Raw genomic sequence first — 22,900 nt, forward strand, 5'->3', positions numbered from 1 at the left:
CAAAACATGCAATTATCTACCATAAAGAACCTTGCATGTGCATAGCAGGCAGGGAGAGCTCTTAGGGTTTTATAGGGCTCACCTATAAGCTCCTTAGTTTGGGATCAAGCCAGTCGCTCGTTTATTTATATGTTCCAGCTATCTGCTAACTTCATCTGTGACATGAGCAGAATTGAATTTTTTGCATGTCCACCCCATTAGAATTTTTTTTTCGCATCTTCCCACTACATTGTATACAATATAAAATGGTGCTAGAAGGTACAATTTTTCCCACAGAAAACAAGCCATCATATGACTATGTGAACGGAATAATAAAAAAAGTTATGGCTCTTGGGCGGAAGGAAGGAAAAACAGAAAATCGTCTGGTTCTCTAAGGCCTCTTTCACACGGGCGAGATTTCCGCGCGGGTGCAATGCGTGAGGTGAATGCATTGCACCCGCACTGAATCCGGATCCATTCATTTCTATGGGGCTGTGCAGATGAGCGGTGATTTTCTTGCTCCTCTTTGTGCGTTTTTTACGCAACACAGGCCCCATAGAAGTGAATGGGGCTGCGTGAAAATCGCAAGCATCCGCAAGCAAGTGCGGATGTGGTGCGATTTTCATGCACGGTTGCTAGGAGATGATCGGGATGGGGACTCGATCATTATTATTTTTCCTTATAACATGGTTATAAGAGAAAATAATAGCATTCTTAATACAGAATGCTTAGTATAATAGGGCTGGAGGGGTTAAAAAAAATAAAAAAATAATTTAACTCACCTTAATCCACTTGTTCGCGCACAACACAACATCTGTGAAGAAGTTTGGGTTTGGGTACCAAACATGCCGATTTTTTTTACGCGCGTGCAAAATGCATTACAATGTTTTGCACTTGCGCGGAAAAATCACGCATTTTCCTGCAACGCACCCGCATCTTATCCGGGCCAAAAACATGACGCTCGTGTGAAAGAGGCCTAAGGGTTAAAATAATCTGCCTTGTGCTTAACACTGGGTTCACACCTGAGCGTTTTACAGCGCGTTCCTACACGCTGTAAAACGCTCAACATGGAGAAACCAATGATTCCCTATGGGAATGGTTCTCACCTGGGCGTTTTACAGCGCGTACGATCGCGCTGTAAAACGCCCGACGCCCCAATGAAGTACATGAGCTTCTTTGGGGCGTTTTGTCACGCGTTCCCGTACATAGACTTTCGGGAACGCGCAACAATGGGCGTTCGCGTGTCTCTGTATGTGCGATTGTAAACGCTGGTACAATCGCGCATACAGAGCGCTCCTTTCAGAACGCTCAGGTGTGAACCCAGGGTTAAAAGCAAGTGAGGTTACTACAGTATTGTTCGGCCAGTTGTGTGTGAGTGCAGAGCTGGTTGTGCCATCACCAGAGAGATAACCGTACTTTCATGCGTTGCCTGTCTTTTTGATAATAAGTGATATTTTTTGTTAATCATAGACTTTAGAAATATTATAAATTTCATGCATTTTTCCAAGCCTTTTTTGTGGCATTTTTTTTATTAAGCAGACATTTTTGATATGGTGTTTCTTTCCTAAAAAGAAGTCTATGGAGAAACAAATGAAAAAATATGCCGTACCAAGAAAATGCTGCGTTTTGAAAATAATTACCATGGAATAAAAAAAAAACCCCAAAAGTAAGGAAAAATGTCTGAAGTGCATTTAAAGGAGTATTTCGGTTTGTACAAGTTATCCTCTGGATAGGGGATAACTTTAAGATCAGTGAGGGTCCTACCGCCTACCGATCACGAGAACGGGAGTCCCGTACCCCTGCAGGCCCCCTTTAGCTCCCCTAAAATGACAGAAGCGGCCGCTCTATTCATTTCTATGAGAGTTCTGGAGATAGCCAAGCACTGTACTCGGCTATTTCCGGAATTCCAATAGAAATTAATGGAGTGGCGGCGCACATGTGTGATCAGCCACTCCTGTCATTTCAGGGAATCTTCAGGGGACCTGTAGGGTGTACGGGACACCCAATCTCGTGATCTATGGGGGTCCCATCGGTAGGGCCCCCACTGATCCTGTCAATAGGGGATAACTTGCACCAACTGGAATACCCATTTAATACTAGCCTATGTATTTCCTGGTCATAGCATTTCTTTTAAGTGTGAAAAAAAAATATACCAGGCACACAGACAAGAACAATCAGCTTTTTTCCCTAAAATACTATGTGTGAAAACCACCATAAAAGATAGTTTATTTATATGATATATAGTTTATTTACAGCAGGGTTTCTCAACTCCGGTCCTCGGGACCCACCTACCAGTCATGTTTTCAGGATTTCCTTAGTATTGAGCAGGTGATATAATTAGTGTCAATGCATCAGGACTCACCACAGGTATTCATTCTGTGGGATATTCTCAAATCCAGACTGGTAGGTGGGTCCCGAGGACCGGAGTTGAGAAACCCTGATTTACAGGAACTTAAATATGCAATATACAGATTTACCATTAGAGGGCACATTTGTGCTTTTTTTTTTCATTACTATTTACATTTAGGCTCGGCTATCTCCAGAATGCCCATAGAAACGAATGGAGCGGCCGCACAAATGTTCAACCGTATAATCTGGTCATTTTAGGGGAGCATCAAGAGGCCAGCATGGAGTATGGGGACCCCGTTCTCGTGATCGGTCAGGGTCCCAGCAGTAGGACGCCCACCGATCTGCTAGTTATCCCCTATCCTGTGGATAGGGGATAACTTGTACCTACCAGAATACCCCTTTAAGTATTTAATGGCAAGAGGAAAATTTTGTAAACTTAGACAACCACTTTAACCACTTCTACCCTGGGCCAGTTGTCACCTTCCTGCCCAGGCCATTTTTTGCAAATCTGACATATGTCACTTTATGTGGTACTAACTTTGGAACACTTATTTATCCAAGCCATTCTGAGATTGATTTCTCGTGACACATTGTACTTCATGACAGTCATCAATTTGAGTCAATATATTTCACCTTATTTAGTTATGAAAAAATCCCAAATTTACAAAAAATAAAAAAAATTGCAATTTTCAAAATTTCTATTTCTCTGCTTTTAAAACAGAAAGTGATACCTCATAAAATATGTATTACTTAAAAGTCCCCATATGTCTACTTTATTTTTGCATCATTTTATAAATGTCATTTTATTTTTTGGGGACGTTAGAAGGCTTAGGCCTTATTCGCACAGTCAGTGTTTGGTCAGTGATTTCCATCAGTGATTTTGAGCCAAAACCAAGTGCGGGTCCAAAACACAGAACGGGTGCAGATCTTTTCCTTCTACCTTATGTCTGTGTAGGATCCACTCCTGGTTGTGGCTCACAATCACTGATGGAAATCACTGACCAAACACTGACTGTGTGAATAAAGCCTTAGAATTTTAGAAGCAATTCTAAAAAAATTTAAGTACATTTCAAAAACCCACTTTTTAAGGACCAGTCCAGGTCTGAAGTCACTTTGTGGGGCTTACATAATAGAAACCCCCCATAAATGACCCCATTGTAGAAACTACACCCCTCAAGGTACTCAAAACAGATTTTACAAATTTTGTTAACCCTTTAGGTGTTCCGAAAGGATTAAAGGAAAATGGAGATGACATTTCTAAATGTAACTTTTTTTGCAGATTTTCCATTTTAATAATTTTTTTCTTTAACACATCGAGGGTTAACGGGAAAAAAACCCTCAACATTTATCACCCTGATTCTGAGGTTTACAGTAACACCCTACATATGGTCGTAAACTGATGTAAAGGTGCACAATAGGGCGCAGAACGGACTGCCGCATGGTTTTTGAAGGCAGATTTTGCTGGACTGGTTTATAGACACCATGTCCCATTTGAAGCCCCCTGATGCACCCCTACAGTAGAACCTCCCAAAAGTGACCCTATTTTGGAAACTAGGGGATAAGGTGACAGTTTTATTGGTACTATTTTGGGGTACATATAATTTTTAATCGCTCTATATTACATTTTTTGTAAGGCAAGGTAACCAAAAAATTGCTGTTTTGGCACTGTTTTTATTTTTTACAACGTTCATCTGACAGGTTAGATCATGCTCTATTTTTATAGAGCAGGTTGTTACGGATGCGTTGATATCAAATATGTCTACTTTCTTTGTTTCAGTTTTACATAATAAAGCATTTTTGAAAAAAAATATGTTTTTGTGTCTCCATTTTCTGAACGCCATTTTTTTTTTTTTTCTGTCAAACGTCTTGTGCAGGGGCTCGTTTTTTGCAGAAAGAGTTTACCTTTTTATTGGTACAATTTTTGGGTACATATGATTTTTTGATCATTCATTATTACACTTTATGAGGCAAGGTGACCCAAAAATTTGGTTGTTTTGGCACAGAGGGGGGGCCGATGGGGGGCGCACACTGTGCCACCAACGATTTATTACAATAGAGGGAGGGAGGGGGGGGCGATGGTGGGTGCACACTGTGCCACCAACGATTTATTACAATAGAGGGAGGGGGGGCGATGGCGGGTGCACACTGTGCCACCAACGATTTATTACAATAGAGGGAGGGAGGGGGGGGCGATGGTGGGCGCACACTGTGCCACCAACGATTTATAACAATAGAGGGAGGAAGGGGGGGGGGCCCGATGGTGGGCGCACACTGTGCCACCAACGATATTCAAACTGGGGAGGGGGGGGGGGTCTGCCCCCTGCTGCCTGGCAGCCCTGATCTCTTACATGGGGATATGATAGTACAATTAACCCCTTCAGGTGCGGCACCTGAGGAGTTAATTGTGCTGATCACGGCCCCCTGTAAGAGATCGGGTGCTGCCAGGCAGCAGGGGGCAGTCATGTACACAGTTTGTAGTATATTCTAACTAGAAGCGTCCCCATCACCATGGGAACGCCTCTGTGTTAGAATATACTGTCGGAAATGGGTTTCACGATGTAGCTCATATCCGACAGTATATTCTAACATAGAGGTGTTCCCATGGTGATGGGGACACTTCAAGTTATGTTCGGGTGTCCGCCTGGCCGTGCGGATCCGTCCAGACTTATAATGTAAGTCAATGGGGACGGATCCGTTTGAAGATGACACACTGTGGCTCAATTTTCAAACGGATCCGTCCCCCATTGACTTTCAATGTAAAGTCTGGACGGATCCGTCTGAGGCTACTTTCACACTTAGAAATGTTTTAACAATATAATGCAGACGGATCCGCTCTGAACGGAGCCACCGTCTGCATTATATGAACGCAAGTGTGAAAGTAAAGGGACTCCTGACTTTACATTGAAAGTCAATGGGGACGGATCCGTTTGCAATTGCACCATATTGTGTCAACGTCAAACGGATCCGTCCCCATTGACTTGCATTGTAATTTAGGATGGATCCGTTTGGCTCCGCACGGCCAGGCGGACACCAAAACGACTTTTTTTTCATGTCCGTAGATCCTCCAAAAATCAAGGAAGACCCACGGACGAAAAAACGGTCACGGATCACGGACCCACGGACCCCGTTTTTGCGGACCGTGAAAAAAAACTGCCGTGTGCATGAGGCCTTAAAACGCTTTGCACTTGCGGGGAAAAATCTTGCATTTTCCCGCAACGCACCTGCGTTATTTGCCGCACGTCACCCGCAACGCCCGTGTGAAAGAGGCCTAAGGGTATGGCCACATGGTCAGGTTTTTGCATGCAGTTTTGAAACCAAACTCAAGAGTGAACTTAAAAGCGAGGAGAAGTTGTATATGTCAGTATTTGATGGGTTTTTTCATTCCTTCACCCCCCAAAACATTTTTAATAAAAAGTCATACATACCCATGATATCAATGGAAAGTACGGATCGCCCAATAAAAAATGAGCCCTCACAACTCTGTAGACGTCATAATAAAAAAGTTATGGGTGTCAGAATATGGCAATGAAAATAAAAATGTTTTGTATAAGATAATTGTATAATAATTACAGCAAAACAAGAACAACAACATCATAACAGGTTAGTTTTACCATATAGGGAATGCTGTAAAAACTAACATAAAACTGTGGTGGAAATGCATTTTTTTCCAATTCCCATTTCCAGCTGCCCACTACATTGTAAGCAACAGTAAATGGTACCATTAGAAAGTACAACTTTTCCCGCAAAAAGCAAGCCCTTATATGGAAAAATGTAAACAGAAAAATTAATAAGACTCTGGGGAGGTCGGGAGTAAAAAATTCAAATGGAAAATCAAAGGGTTAAAACAACAACAAAAAATCATCTTTGGCCAGTCCCACTGTCAAGTGCCATTCATGCATACATCACCACAAAGCCTATTGATTGGCTGGCAGTGTTCACCGCTATGTAAATGTAAATATTAAATGCCTCAAATGGTTGGCTTACTTTGCATCTCAAAATTTAGCATTTTAGGCTGTACCCTTTTTTCCTGCTATATCACTCGCCATTCCTGCTGTTGAACGGAAATACAGAAACAGAATGCAAACGTAGTACATTCTGTTTTTTTTGCGAAACCATTGAAATGAATGGTTCTGTATACAGAACTAAAAAAACGTCCCATATACGGAACACAAATAAAGAGCCTTAAGACAGATAGCGATATCTCTTAAAATAAGTCTACTTTATGTTGGCATCATTTTGGTTATGTAATTATTATTTTTTTAGGACGTTAGAAGGTTAACAATTTTAGAATCAATTTTTGAAATTTTTAAGACAATTTCTAAAATCAACTTTTTTAAGGACCAGTTCAATTCTCAAGTCACTTTGAGGACATCACATAATATAAACCTCCCATAAATGACCCCATTTTAGAAACTATACCCCTCAAACTATTCAAAAATGGTTGTAGAAATGCTATTAACCCTTTAAGGCTACTTTCACACTTGCGCTTGATCGGATCCGTTCTGAACGGATCCGATCATATTAATGCAGACGGAGGCTCCGTTCAGTACGGATCCGTCTGCATTAATAACTTAGAAAAAATTCTAAGTGTGAAAGCAGCCTGAGCGGATCCGTTCAGACTTTCAATGTAAAGTCAATGGGGGACGGATCCGCTTGAAGATTGAGCCATAGGGTGACATCTTCAAGCGGATCCGTTCCCATTGACTTACATTGTAAGTCTGAACGGATCCGCTCGCCTCTGCACGGCCAGGAACCTGTGCCCTCAGTGAGGTGATGACAGGTTCCCTTTAAGTTTTAGAAAGGTTCAGGATAGCACCATTGATATATGGCTATTCAGTCCATAACCATTTAAACCTGCTATCTAAATACCCCAGGTAGCGCCTCCTGTGACAGTACGGAGCGACGCACCTTTATCTGGCTATTTCAGCCGGAATACGAGGTAACTGGTGGGGAGTGGAATTAGCTCACCTCCATATCGCCACCAGTATACCTGGGTATCCGCCCCCCCTATGTTGCGGGACCTATCATATACTGCAGAGATTCGGCCGCATTAGCATGGACAGCCTAGTGCCGCTCCCGATCATATGACTCCAGTTAGTGACGTGACCCTACACGTCCCGTGTCACATGACGGATCATGTGTTTTGGGGGGAAGAGCCTATGTGACGCACGAGGCTTAAAAAGGACGCCAGCGCTAGTAATCCGCTCCCACTGCCATACGCAGGCGAGGTGCTGACCTTGGACGCGGGCAAACAAGTTGGCAAGCTACGTACATCCTCACATACTGATAGGATTGTCTTTTCAATTGCTATAGCCTCTATTTAAGGCTGTGATAAGCAGAAACTGTTTGTTACTGTCTGCCTGCGATCCTGGTTGTATTTGGTCCCCTGATGATCTGGCAAAGGCCAGTGAAACGCGTAGGGACATTGTTTATTATTTTTCTCAAGTCTGACTGCTCTAGTAAGTGACTGGTCTTTTTGCTTCCGACGAAGCTGGGCAGTCAAAGGATAGGTCTGAGGGCCATCTAGGGACAGTCAGAGAGGGTCACCATCCACAGTTAGGACACAGGGACATCTGTAGGGGTAGTGACCCAGCATCTGTCTCCCTCTTATTTGCTATCCCTGTTTTTTCCTAACTCACCCTCCGAGTGAGCCAGTGAACACACCTCCTGGCTGTGTTTTGCTCTCCCTACCAGTTTACTTTGGTTGGCAGTGGCATGTTACCTCCTAGCAAGGATTTTGTTACATTTTCATTATTGTTAGGCCTATAATTTTAAATGGTACTATTAAAGATACATTTTAAAGAGGGCCTTTCACCAGAATTAAACTTCTAAAGTAACTATACAGGCATGTAGAGCGGAGCCCAGGGACCCCCCTGCACTTACTGTTATACCTGGGCGCCGCTCCGTTCTCCGGTAATTGCCTCCGGTATCTTTACAGTTAGGTTCCACCCAGGGGAACCTGCCGGCGCCTCCTTCTCCCATGCTGTAGCGCTGGCCAATCACAGCGCTCAGCTCATAGCCTGAGAGGCTTTTTTTTCTCTCTCAGGCTATGAGCTGAGCGCTGTGATTGGCCAGCGCTACAGCATGGGAGAATGAGCCGACGGCAGGTTCCCCTGGGTGGAGCCTAACTATGAAGATACCGGAGGCAATACAGGGAGAACGGAGCAGCGCCCAGGGATAACAGTAAGTGCAAGGAGATCCCTGGGCGCCGCTCTACATGCCTGTATAGTTACTTTAGAAGTTTTATTCTAGTGAAAGGTCCTCTTTAAGGCATTCCAATATTCAATTTATTTAGACTCTATATTTTGGGCGCCATTGATATTCAAGTGTGACCAGCTTTTTACCTAGGTTGTGTTGATATACATGTCTAAAGTTCCTTAATATCAGGGGCTAAATCATGACCAACCGTTATGTGCAACCAATGCCCAAAGGAGTACTCCTACACAGAAATCTATGAGGACAGAAGACATGCTCAAGCCTAATACTATATTACACAAATATTAAAAAGGGTTTTCCAGACTCTTGATATCAATTATCAATATTCGATCGGTTGGGGTCTGACATCCTGCACCCTACTGATCAGCTGCTCCATTCAGCCTCCAGCGCCTGTACTAGCCCTTTGCATGGAGCCAGAAGCTGTGCTCCTAATGACTTCACCAGGAGCTGACTACACAGAGAATGGAGCTGAGGTCATCGGTGGGGTGCAGGATGTCGGACTCCAGCTAGTCAGATAGTGATAACTATCCTGAGAATAGACATTGCAGCATCCATGTGCGGCCAAACATGTAGTGACCAATGGCCACACAATCTTAAAGGTAATACCTCAGTTTTACTTGCAAAATTGTGCCACCGTTTTTTCTGCCCATACCATAAAACATTGGCTAGGTACACACTGTTATAAGGTATCTGTGGCAATCTCACACTATTATGGGGTATCTGCGGCAGGCACACACACTATTATGGGGTATCTGTGGCAGGCACACACACTATTATGGGTTATCTGTGGCAGGCACATACACTATTATGGGTTATCTGTGGCAGGCACATACACTATTATGGGGTATCTGTGGCAGGCACATACACTATTATGGGTTATCTGTGGCAGGCACACACACTATTATGGGTTATCTGTGGCAGGCACACACACTATTATGGGTTATCTGTGGCAGGCACATACACTATTATGGGGTATCTGTGGCAGGCATATTACTGGGGGGCATAGCTGGGTATATTACTTTGGGCACAGCTGGGCATATTACTTGGGGCACAGCTGGGCATATTACTGGAGGGCACAATGTGGGCATATTACTGTGGGCACAGCTAGGCATATTACTGGGGGCACATAACTGGGCATATTACTGTGCATAATACTGGTAGCACAGCTGGACATAATGCTGTGAAGGCACAATGTAAGCATAAATACTGTGCGGTGGCATGAAGAGGGAATAATTACTATGTGGGGGCATTAAAGGGTTTCTGTCACCAGATTTAACCCTATTAAGCTAGCTGACATTGGCGATGTGCTAATGTCAGCTAAACCTTACTAGCCTATTCCTACTTTTATCTGCCCCCGTTATGCCAGAAATATATATTTTATAATATGCTAATTAGCCTCTAGGAGCAGGATGGGGGTCGTTGTTCCTGCTCCTAGAGGCTCCGTTCTGCCACCTTTGTCGGGAAAGACGCTCGCAGGCTGCCAGCTTTCTCACGCGCCTGCGCCGAATGCTGAACAGAGTGAGATTTCACCAGAGCACAGGTCTGGCAGACAGATGAGAGCGCTGCCTGGCCCTGTCAATCAGGACTTGGAGGGAGGAGACAAAGGTGGGGGAACAAAGCCTCTAGGAGCAGGAACAACGCCCCCCCCCCGGCTCCTGGAGGCTAAGGCTACTTTCACACTAGCGTTCGAAACTTCGATCGGATCCGTTCTGAACGGATCCGATCATATTAATGCAGACGGAGGCTCCGTTCAGTACGGATCCGTCTGCATTAATAACTTAGAAAAAATTCTAAGTGTGAAAGTAGCCTGAGCGGATCCGTTCAGACTTTCAATGTAAAGTCAATGGGGGACGGATCCGCTTGAAGATTGAGCCATATGGTGACATCTTCAAGCGGATCCGTTCCCATTGACTTACATTGTAAGTCTGAACGGATCCGCACGGCCAGGCGGACAGCTGTCCGCCTGGCCGTGCGGAGGCGAGCGGAGCGGAGGCTGAACGCCGCCAGACTGATGCAGTCTGAGCGGATCCGCATCCATTCAGACTGCATCAGGGCTGGACGGAGGCGTTCGGGTCCGCTCGTGAGCCCCTTCAAACGGAGCTCACGAGCGGACCGACGAACGCTAGTGTGAAAGTAGCCTAATTAGCATATTATAAAAGTTAGATTTCTTTGAGTAACGGGGGGCAGATAAAAGTAGGAATAGGCTAGTTAGGTTTAGCTGACATTAGCACATCGCCAATGTCAGCTAGCTTAATAGGGTTACATCTGGTGATAGAAACCCTTTAAGGGACTGGATGGGATTAGGTGTATAGTTATGTTTTGGAAGGAGTTGGAGGCGTGGCCTAGTGCAGGAAACATTTGCTCTCGCGCCCACACAATGTGTCCCTCTTTGTTGGTTTACCAAGTTGGGAGGTATACGCACCTTGTACGCCGAACTTGGAAACACAAGTTTGCTCATCCCTACTTTCTACACTTCAAATTGCATCAAATAATGAAGTAAGATACAAGGAGGGCTCTAATGTGCACAGAGGGACCAGCCAGACACTGTCTGGATCAATATTGTAAATGCAATAATGAAAATCTACACCTCAGATCAAAAAGAGGGGCATTTAAGGGGCAATGAGGGACAGAGGGACTTGAGTCAAACAGAGGAACTATCCCTCCAAAATAGGGACACTTGGGAGGTCTGCATTTGCCTTTTTCTGGGTTGTTTTTGTGAGGGTGTCCATTTACATGTAGTTATGGCTCCACCATTTGTAAACCCCCGCCCTAATCGCGTTTTGCACCGCTGCACGCCTCCGATAACATGTGCCAGGCTTGCCAACCACAGTATGGCTGCGTGCTTAGCACACCGAGGGCTTACCACGTTCGGCCGCTAGGTGGCAGCAAGCGGGTGCGGTGGGCGTGGCAGTGATGACACTATCACATCGCGCTGCAGAGTGGAGTGCAGTGCTGCCTGTGCTGGAGCTGGAAGCAGCTGGGAGCCCTGCGTCCTGAATAGCCGCCAGTGTGCAGTGCTGAGAGGGCAGAGCTTCTCCGGGCCGCACGGTAAGAGACAGGGCGCAGCAGTGTGTGGGGCAGCACATGCTCTCTGGCTAGCCATCCCCTATCTATCTGTTATCTATACATCTCATATCTATCTATCTATCTAATAACTATTCCATCTATTATCTATCCTCCCTCACCCTGTCCCAGACCTCACAGTGCCCCCTGTGCCATGCACTGCTGTGTGACTACATATGGGAGTACAGATTTCCATAGAGTAAACCACTGGATCATTCCTAGAAAACTTCTATGTCAGAAAGCAGTAATAGAGGACACTTACCTCTTTTGGGTCAGTAGCCACCTGTGCCCTCTGTAATATAGTGGGGTGTGTGTGCCTGTGGCATTATTAGGAATACAATGTAGAGAAAACCAGTCTCTATATGTACATGGTATGCAGTGACCGCTATATGGTGTTTATGTGACGTCACTTACGTAAGACGAGACTGACTTGAGTTCTGCGTTCCTCCCATTATTTTACGTATGTTCTACCTGGGCTTCCTCGTCTTCAGGCTCTCCAGGTGCCATCATTTCAGGCTGCAGTGAAGAATGAGGGTTGTGGTCTGGATGGAGAGCCTTCCAGCTCCGAGGGCTAAGGAATGGCGGGTTATGTGGCAGCCCAGGAAGCTGTTCGATCCCACCCCGGTACCTGTGTATAGCTCTACCTAATCCACCTCTTGTTTTCTATACTGCTGATATATTATTTTCGGGGCGTGAGCTGGATACACCTTGGCTCACTGCACGTGCCAGGTGTGTACTAGTGAAGGGTGCAGACTCGAGCATAGCACTGACATCAAGTGCCCGTCAATCAAGGAGCAATGGGCATAACAAGAGCTGACACTTCCCAATGGGGTTTACATTACCGTGGGGGAGATTTATCAAAAGTGGTGCAAACGAAAACTGGCTTAGTCGCCCATAGCAACCAATCAGATCCCACCTTTCATTTTCCAGTGGAGCTCCGAAAAAATTAAAGGTGCAGTCTGATTGGCTATGGGCAACTAAGCCAGTTTTCTTCTATACCACTTCTGATAAATCTACCCCGCTGTCCACATATATTACGCTTCTTTTGGTGGCAGAATGTGAAACGGACGTTTTTAACAAGTTCACGTTTGGAGAAGTGCTACAGCACCATGCCATCTGTTTAGTCAGGTTCCCTTATTATATTTAGTATAAGGCCTCTTGCACACGACCGTGGTGTGTTTTGCGGTCCGCAAAACACGGATGGGGTCCGTGTGCGTTCCGCAATTTGCGGAATGACACGGACAGCCTTCAATATAAATGCCTATTAGAACATGTTATATTTTTTTTTTAGCGGGGCCACGGAACGGAGCAATGGATGCGGACAGCACACAGAGTGGTGTCCGCATCTTTTGTGGCCCCATTGAAGTAAATGGGTCTGCATCCAAGCCGCCAAAACTGCGTATGCGGACCCAAACAATGGCTGTGTGCATGAGGCCTAATCCACACTGCCGAAAAATAAAATAAAAAACACCTGGAAAACTGAATGAGATGCACAATATAAAGTGCTAGCAGTGCCTGGTCAGTGATCACACACCCAATGTGGTGCGTCCCTTTATTTTGGGTTCTACAGCAGGGTGTATGTTGACCTCACATTAGTACTGGGTGGCATCTCCCCTTGCTATGTTAGTCTACCACTCTGGTATGGTGACGGTCATACAGATGCTGGATAACCTCCCGTGGTAGGTAATTCCAAGCTCTTTCAACTTGGACCCGTAGTTCAGACAGATTGTTGTGCATGGGAGACTCATCACTTCGTCCCATCCACACATTCTTAATTGCGGAGAGTGACTGAGCTGCTGGGTACCCTGAGGAGCACGTGTGTGCGGGCGCTACCTTCTGAGGACAGGGTCCCTGATGTCCTGCACACTGCCTTTTTTGTAACTGATGCCGTATGAACCCATGGGAAAGAACTTGTGCCACACGGCACTGCATGCCGTGAGAAGTATTATTCAGCGCAGAATGGGGTTTACAGTAGTCTTTCTTTCATTTTTGTTTTTTAATTTTTTGCTGTAATTTTTGGAACTAGAACTATGCCGTTTATTTTTTATTTTTCCCCAACTGCACACCAAAAACTGCGCTGAAAATGACTCGTACTCAGTAGATATTATCTGAATATACAGCCGCACATAGAACTCTGGGCACTTATATCAGCTGTTTGAGGCTGGGAGCGGGACACAGCTCTTATAGATGGCACCGGACAGGACAACCTAGCATGCAGCATTCTTCTGTCTGGCACGATTTGACATCAGGGGTCATCAGTGATGCTCCAGATGAATATGAAGAATCCCCTAGAAAACTGTGGGATCAGTTTTGGCCCCAGTGCCGCCTCCGTGTTTTCTGCGCCACACTTGAGGGGAATTGCGCTGGATTACTAGATATGTGTGAGGCTGGACTTAGACATGCCAGAAGATTGTAATCGGTGGATGTCCACTGCTGTGACCTACACCAGTCCTGAATGTGAGGAGTCCACGTCCTATTCTGGGCACTGAGGTGACTATGTGCTGCCACTGTGAATGGAAGAGGAAATGATCATACGTCCCATATTTCTTGGATGAGTATGTAACGGTCATGGGAAGATCGCTCCTGGTTCCTGCATTTATGAATTAAAGGCTTTTTCTGGGGAAATACATTAAAAAAATGGATCTCAAAAGGTTGTGACCGATTTCTTTTTTCTTTTCTTTTTTTAAAAAAAGTTTCCCTGGAAAAGCCCTTTAGGCCCCTTTCACACTAGCGTGATGGAGTAGGTCCGGATGTGTTCAGGGTGCGTTCAGTGAAACTCGCGCCATTTTGCAACCACATTTTTTATTTTTTTCCCCTTTTCCTCTGGATCAACTTGCAGGATGACAAGCCGAACTGGATGGACAGATTTATTTTTTTCAGCCTTATATACTATGTTACTAAGTTCAGTCAGTTTTGTCTGCGATTGCGTTCAGTTGTTCACTTTTTTTTCCGAGCAGGTGCAATGCGTTTTGATGCGTTTTTCACGCATGTGATAAAAAAACTGAAGGTTTTACAAACAACATCTCTTAGCAACCATCAGCGAAAAACGCTTTGCATCCGCACTTGCTTCCGGATGCAATGCGTTTTTCACTGAAGCCCCATTCTCTTCTATGGAGCCAGGGCTGCGTGAAAAGCGCAGAGTATAGAACATGCGGCGTTTTTCACACGACGCAGAACTGATGCGTGAAAAAAAACGCTCATGTGCACAGACCCATTGAAATGAATGGATCCGGATTCAGTGCGGGTGCTGTGTTCACGTCACGCATTGCACCCACGCGGAAAACTCTCTCATGTGAAAGGGGCCTAAGGCTGGGAGCATTTTTAGCCCTGATGTATAATGCACTGTGCCTCTGTCCTGTTTATTTGTAGACCTGTGTCCTGACTCGCATGAATAACCAGATTTTTTTAGCGAAGCACAAATACAGAACCTTGTGCTTAGTGCAAGCGATGGAAACCTGAGTTGCAGATGTGAGGCTGCTTTCACACTAGCGTTCGCTGGTCCGCTCGTGAGCTCCGTTTGAAGGAGCTCACGAGCGGACCCGAACGCAGCCGTCCAGCCCTGATGCAGTCTGAATGGAGCGGATCCGCTCAGACTGCATCAGTCTGGCGGCGTTCAGCCTCCGCTCCGCTCGCCTCCGCACGGACAGGCGGACAGCTGAACGCTGCTCGCAGCGTTCGGGTGTCCGCCTGGCCGTGCGGATCCGTGCGGATCCGTCCAGACTTTCAATGTAAGTCAATGGGGACGGATCCGTTTGAAGATGCCACAATGTGGCTCAATCTTCAAGCGGATCCGTCCCCCATTGACTTTACATTGAAAGTCTGGACGGATCCGTACGAGGCTATTTTCACACTTAGCTGTTCTATGCTAAAAATAATGCAGACGGATCCGTTCTGAACGGAGCCTCCGTCTGCATTATTATGAGCGGATCCGTTCAGAACAGATCCGCCCGAACGCTAGTGTGAAAGTAGCCTGAGATGAGTAGCTCGGTCGGGATGCCTCCTCCCCTGGGTTCTTCCATTCATTAGGGTACTTTCACACTTGCGTTAAACTTTTCCGGTATTGAGATCCGTCCTAGGGGCTCAATACCAGAAATACCAGTTTTATTAATGGAGAGCATTCCGTTCAGTATGCATCAGGATGTCTTCAGTTCAGTCATTCTAACGGCATGCTGCAATATTTTCTCAGTCCAAAATTCCAGAACACTTGCCGGAATGCCGATCTGGCCTTATTTTCCATTGAGATGCATTAATGCCGGCACCAAGTATTCCGGCAAAACGGATCCGGTTTTCCAGTCTGCGCATGCGCGGACCTTTGTAAAAATGCAAAGTAAATAAATACCAGATCCGTTTTTCTGTATGACACCGGAGAAACGGATCCGGTGTTACAATGCATTTGTTAGACGGATCTGTCTACAAATGCTATCCATTTGCACACTGATTTCCGGATCCGGCAGGCAGTTACGGCGACCTAACTGCCTGCCGGATCTTCACAACGCAAGTACTTGGCTCATGTCGCATGCAGGGTGGTGTCAGCTGTACAGATGCTTGCTCCTGTCAGTTGGTTAGAACCTGAAATCACTTAGGCTACTTTCACACTAGCGTTCGGGCGGATCCGTTCTGAACGGATCCGCTCATAATAATGCAGACGGAGGCTCCGTTCAGAACGGATCCGTCTGCATTATTTTAGCATATAAAAGCTAAGTGTGAAAATAGCCTGGGACGGATCCGTCCAGACTTTCAATGTAAAGTCAATGGGGGACGATCCGCCTGAAGATTGAGCCACAGGGTGACATCTTCAAACGGATCCGTCCCCATTGACTTACATTGTAAGTCTGGACGGATCCGCACGGCCAGGCGGACACCCGAACGCTGCAAGCAGCGTTCAGCTGTCCGCCTGTCCGTGCGGAGGCGAGCGGAGCGGAGGCTGAACGCCGCCAGACTGATGCAGTCTGAGCGGATCCGCTCCATTCAGACTGCATCAGGGCTGGACGGCTGCGTTCGGGTCCGCTCGTGAGCTCCTTCAAACGGAGCTCACGAGCGGACCAGCGAACGCTAGTGTGAAAGGAGCCTTACCTATGTTTAATAGAAGAGGAACATTGGAAACATAGCAGAAGGGAAACGAGCAATGTTCTACTTCCTTTCAGGACCGGTTTTCTGCTTGTGGAAGTAGAAAATAATGTTTGCATTTGCCAAGAGCAGATATAGCCAATACCTGTTATTTGAGGTGGTCAAGCAATCTCACTTTAATATCTACAGGACTGTGGAAAAATGCTGCAAAGGAAGAATGCTTTGAAAAATAGAAGTGTTAAAGGGTTTCTACCACTTCGGTGTCACTTATTTAGCTGTCAGACACTAGCGATCCGCTAGTGTCTGCTCTGGCCAACCATCCTAATATAATTGCTTTTGGGGCGGTGGTTTGGCTAAAAAAACTACTTTTATTAATATGCTAATGAGCCTCTAGGTGCTATGGGGGCGTCATTAGCACCTAGAGGCTCCGTCTACCTTCAGAAACTGCCGCCGCCGAGCGCGTCCCTCCAGCCCGCCCATCTCCTCCTGAATGCGATCCTCGTATGTATTCTGCGCATGCGCAGTGAATGTCTGACCGCTTCCTTGCTCAGACATCTCCACTGTGCCTGCGCGATGACGCCATAGTGCTCCGAGGAACAGGCGCAGTGGAGATGTCTGAGCAGGGAAGCTGTCAGACATTTACTGCGCATGCGCAGAATACATACGAGGATCGCATTCAGGAGGAGATGGGCGGGCTGGAGGGACGCGCTGGGGGCGGCAGTTTCTGAAGGTAGACGGAGCCTCTAGGTGCTAATGACGCCCCCATAGCACCTAGAGGCTCATTAGCATATTAATAAAAGTAGTTTTTTTAGCCAAACCACCGCCCCAAAAGCAATTATATTAGGATGGTTGGCCAGAGCAGACACTAGCGGATCGCTAGTGTCTGACAGCTAAATATGTGACACCTAAGTGGTAGAAACCCTTTAAGTTTATTTTTATCAATTAACAGAATTCAGTTATCAATTAACAGAATTCAGACTGAACAAAAAAGAAATGTAAATCAAATCAATATTTGCCTTGAAATTAGCATTAATTCTTCTAGGTACACAGTTTTTGATGGAACTCAGCTGGGAGGTTGTTCCAAACATCTTGAAGAACTAACCATAGGTCTTCTGTGGATGTGGACTCAAATCCTTCTTCTCAAATCATAAATTACCATGATAAAGTCAGTTTGGGTCAGGGGAGCCGCCAGTGTCAGACTTGGGGTTCTTTGGGCCCACCAGAGGAAATTTATTCTCAGGGCCCAAACACCATATCATTAATAACGTCCAATAAGTTTTAAAATAAATACATCCTAGAGGAAAGTTTTTTGCTGTAAAGGCAGCTCCAAATGTTTTTTTTTTTTTTGTTTTTTTTTTTCTCCTGGACCTTTGGGGCCCACTAAGGTATCAGAGGTTGGACCCATCAGAGGATCTTCTGGTACTCTGGTGGGCCAGTCTGAAACTGGGAGCCACCGTCGGCCAACACACAGACATTATTTCCCGGGCTGACTATGGTCATATATTTTAGGGCTCATGTACCCGACCATGATCAGCCCTGGAAATGTGGTCACTGCGTTTGCCAGATCTCCTGGGCCGACCGCAGCTCCCCTGAACTGCACTGGCTGTATCATAGTGTTTAATGATGCAGTCAGTACAAGAGGTCCATGATCAGATATGAACTGACAGCATCACAAAACACTATGATACAGTCAGTTCAGGAGAGCCACGGTCTGCCCAGGAGATCTGGCAGACTTATGACCATGTTTCGTGGGCCGATCCCGGTTTTGCTGTCAGCTGACGGCTCGTTGTGCCAATAGATATTTCCCCTCCCCCCAACACACACAGACAGCCAAGCATTTATGTGTTCTTAATGGAGAAGGGGTGTAGAGATAAAGGGACGACTTACCTCGCTTGAAAAGAAAGGATCTGGCATGTTGAAAATTCCTTCACAAAATTTCTTTCCCCTGACCTTGATCCTTGAGGAGAGTTAGGACACCCCCATATACACACAATGGTTGCAAATGGTCTACGATTGGTATTTGGTACGTGAAAATAGTCATCCTCCAATTTCTGCTATTGAACTAGTATGATCAAATATACATTTCAGATCAGTCCTATTATATGCAGTTTTGGGAGGAGTTTTGTTCATCTTCAATGTAAGAAAATGGCTTGTAAACGGTGTAAAATAATGTATAATTAAGGCCTCATGCACACCACCGTAGTTTTAGAAAAGAAGTGAGCGACAAAAATGTCACCTAATTAACAAAAACACTTGTATGTCCTGCCTTTTATGTTTCCAGGAGACCTTCAGCTAACATCTGGAGGTGGTTTTGTTACCACAAAACATGCCAAAAACATTCCCCTGGAAGAGCAAAGTTGCAGTAAAACGCCAGCAAAACCTCCATGTGAACCCACCCTAAAGGATGCTGTGTCCTCCAATTGCTCAGTACTGCTTTATGGTGGTAGTTTATCATAATCGGCCAGCTGTAGATGCTTGTGAGGTCACTGGGAGTGCTCCTCTCTTTACTTGACGATATCATATTCCTGAATAATGATGATTACACATAGGAGATCCTGTAGGACAATTGTCCTGTGACTGGCTCATTTTTCCCAGAAGCTAGTCATTTGCCTGGTCTGTTTCTGATGACTGTCTTCCTGTGAATAACATGAAAAGTTAACACTTGGCATTTTTGGTAGGAAAATAAGAATAGAAAGCTTCTTAGGAAATCATCTGGCTGAACTTTGAAGTCATGTGTTGACTATGCACATCACCCAGTGCTGTGAAGGTTTTCTAGATGTTTCTTCCTGGTGGTGGTAGTAGTTGAAACCTTATTTCCTCCTGCTGAATAGCAGATATATAGGATGCTCCTCTACTCCCTTCATGATGTGCTCCTGGGCCAGATGTGTACAGAGCCTTTCTTTGTTACTTGAAAGATCAAGTTTTTGACTGTTTTCCAGATGACCCCAGACATTTATTTCTTCAGACTTGGCCAGACGTTCTCCACATGGTCTTCCTAGTATTTATTTAGTCCATGCCTTTTCAGCCTTTGCACGTGCTCGGTATAAAACCATAGTGTTGCTTATTACCATTTATATGCACTCTGCTTTTTAGGTAGAGGTTTCATGATGTGGTGGGAAATGTCTGCATTTTGATTTAGGTTATACATGTGAAAACCATGGGTCTTCATAAAACTAGTGCAAACCAAAACTGGAGCGGTTAAGGTTACTTTCACATTAGTGTTTTTTGCGGATCCGTCGTGGATCTGCAAAAATGCTTCCGTTACAATAATACAACCGCATGCATCTGTCATGAACGGATCCGGTTGTATTATGACTTGTATAGCCAAGACGGATCCGTCATGAACTCCATTGCAAGTCATGTGCATTCCGTTTTTTTGTGGAACAGAACAACTGGCCCCTGATAGAACAGTACTATCCTTGTCCGTTATGCGGACAATAATAGGATATGTTCTATTCAGTTTTTTTTTTTTTAGTTTTTTTTTGCGGATCCGTTGAAATGAATGGTTCCGTATACGGAACGCAAAAAACGGAACTTCTGTTTTTTTGATTTTTGCGGACCGCAAAATACATAAGGCCTTGAGCACGAGTCCTAATGCTAATTGACCCTGTCAGAAGAGCAGAGTTCAGAATGTGAACTCACACTTCCACACGCAGCGAAGTTCTTGCAATGAGCTTGCTTATCTGTCTAGCCTTCAGGGGCAATTTTTAAATTTTTTTTTATGATTGTGTTCTAATTGTTTTGGGCAAAATTTTTAATTTTTTTCCCATTTGGTTTTTATTAAAAAACATTGAGCTGTTCTGTCTCAAAAGGCTAACTGTCTAGCTGTGTGAATTGTACTTTTTACTTTCACTTTGTGCCGTCAGCTAATGACGCTTATCTCTAAATTACCATAAGGTCATAAACACTTATTTAAGCCACATTCTTATCAGTGACTGAGAACTGTGCTGTAATGAGTGTTTATAAGTAGCGATGAGCGAATTTCATATTTTGAAATTCGTTCACACTTCGTTTGGTGGTAAAATATGTAGTAATAGGACATAGTAGAAAGTATAAACTATGTAAAAGTTTGAAACATGTATAAATACCACGCGATAGGTGATTTTTTTTTTATTTTTTACCTGTAGTGGTCATTTAAAGGCTATGTACAAATTTGGGGGCAAATACATTTTTTTTTATAGCATTTTACTAATTTTCAGCTAAGAATCATTTCTTCAATTGGTCTTTATTAAAGATTTTTAACCCCTGTCTCTAGCAGCAGGATCTGAATTTCTACTCTGTTCTGTCAGGCAGCTCAGCTGACAGGCTCCTTATCTCTGACCTTATAAATGGAGATGAGCGAATTTCATGTTATACCTTGGTAACGGAATCCATAACGCATCTTGTGGCTGAGTCTGCCGTATAGCAATTACCTCTCAGTACATAGATGTCAGTGGGCGGGGCACACAGCTCAGCGCCTCCCACAGAGGTGGAAAGGTACAAGTGGCGGTTTGAAATGATTTTATCCTGGAGGCTTACAGACATAAACCAGAAGTAATTTTTATCTTTAACCAAGCCCCATTTTCACTGATGTCCTGTTAGTATCCTGCAGGGCAGCCCAGGCTTCAGCCATGGCCTAGTAGAAAACACCAGGGGATCTCAATAATGCCACCATTCAGGTGAAGAAAACTTTGGGAGCATGTACAGCTCCTTGACTTGGGCCAAAGGATGACATTAACATTTTAGGCTGGAGTGGTCCTTTAAGGGCTTCTGGAACTTCTGAGACGGACTGGCCATCTGATCTAGGACTTAACGTTGCAGCTGGATACTGCAGAAAGTATATTGAGTGATTGCAGGACCACTATTATGGCCACCTCGAAGGGCTCATACACACGACTGTGTACACTTTGCAGTCCGCAATAAACATGGATATTGTGCATGCCGCCATTTTTATTTTTTACTCCTGTAGAAATGTCCTATCCTTGTCTCTAAGGCTACTTTCACACTAGCGTTTTCAATTCCGCTATTGAGATCTGTCATAGGATCTCAATAACGGAAGAAAACGCTTCAGTTTTGCCCCAATTTATTGTCGATGGGGACAAAACAGAACGAAACGGAATGCACCAAAATGCATTCCTTTTCGTTTGTTTGCTTCCCCATCATGGACAGAAAAACGCTGTCTGCGATGTGGTGCGGAGCAAGACTGATCCGTCCTGACACACAATGTAAGGCTACATGTACACTGTTTTGCGCTCCGCAAATTGCGGATCCGCAAAAAGAAAACCCGGATGATATCCGTATACCATTGTTTGTGTTTTTTTTTTTTTTTTTTTTGCAGATCCAGTGTAACCATGCCTAAAACTAACAAGAATAGGACATGTTCTATTTTTTTGCGGGGCTATGGAACGGACATACTGACGTGGACAGCACACAGTGTGCTGTTTGCATTTTTTGCGGACCCGTTGTAATAAATGGAACCGCATCCTAGCCACAAAAAAACGGAACAGACACTGAAACAAACGACGTTCGTGTGCATGTAGCCTAAGTCAATGGGGACAGATCTGTTTTCTCTGACACAATAGAAAACGGATCCCTCCACCATTGACTTTCAATGGTGGTCATGACGGATCCGTCATGGCTATAGAAGACATAATACAACTGTATCCGTTCATGACGGATGCATGCGGTTATGTTATTGTAACGGAAGCTTTTTTGCAGATCCATGACTGATCCGCAAATAACGCTAGTGTGAAAGTAGCCTAAAACGGACAGTACACGGTGTGCTGTCTCTTTTGTGGCCCCACTCAAGTGAATGGGTCTGCATCCAGTCTGCAAAAAATGCCAATTAGATGCGGACGAAACATAAAGTCATGGACATGTGCCCTTATATACAGCTTATGGGAAAAGCTTACTCTATGCAATGGCTAAGAACTGTGCCGACTGCTTGCATTGATACTATAACTCCCATCCTCTATTCAGTAAAGACTGGTGTAAAGTAGAACTGGCTTAGTTGCCCATAGCAACCAATCAGATTCCACTTTTAATTTTTTAATTATCCAAAGGAGCTGTGAAAAATGAAAGGTGGAATCTAATTGGTTGCTATGGGCAACTAAGCCAGTTCACACCAGTTTGATAAATGACCCCATTTATTTTCAACCAAATGGGCTTGGTCATTGCCTCCACCCTCCACCTGCCCTCTTGCCTTGCATTCTGCTACCTGTCCACTTAACATCAAAGGCACCCCAGC

General features: G+C 44.9%; 1 protein-coding gene across 3 annotated transcripts in view; it reads left to right on the forward strand.

Moving 5' to 3' along the window:
• Positions 1–11,478: 11,478 nt before the first annotated feature.
• OSBPL8 (oxysterol binding protein like 8) overlaps positions 11,479–22,900 on the forward strand; it is a 240,915-nt gene continuing 229,493 nt past the window's right edge. For all 3 annotated transcript variants that reach the window (XM_044280415.1, XM_044280417.1, XM_044280416.1), the window contains exon 1: positions 11,479–11,592. The gene's annotated coding sequence lies outside the window, so the exon portion shown is untranslated. The remainder of the gene's footprint in view (positions 11,593–22,900) is intronic.

Source organism: Bufo gargarizans, chromosome 2 (genome assembly GCF_014858855.1).
Source record: "Bufo gargarizans isolate SCDJY-AF-19 chromosome 2, ASM1485885v1, whole genome shotgun sequence".
In the NCBI taxonomy this organism is placed as follows: Eukaryota; Metazoa; Chordata; class Amphibia; order Anura; family Bufonidae; genus Bufo; species Bufo gargarizans.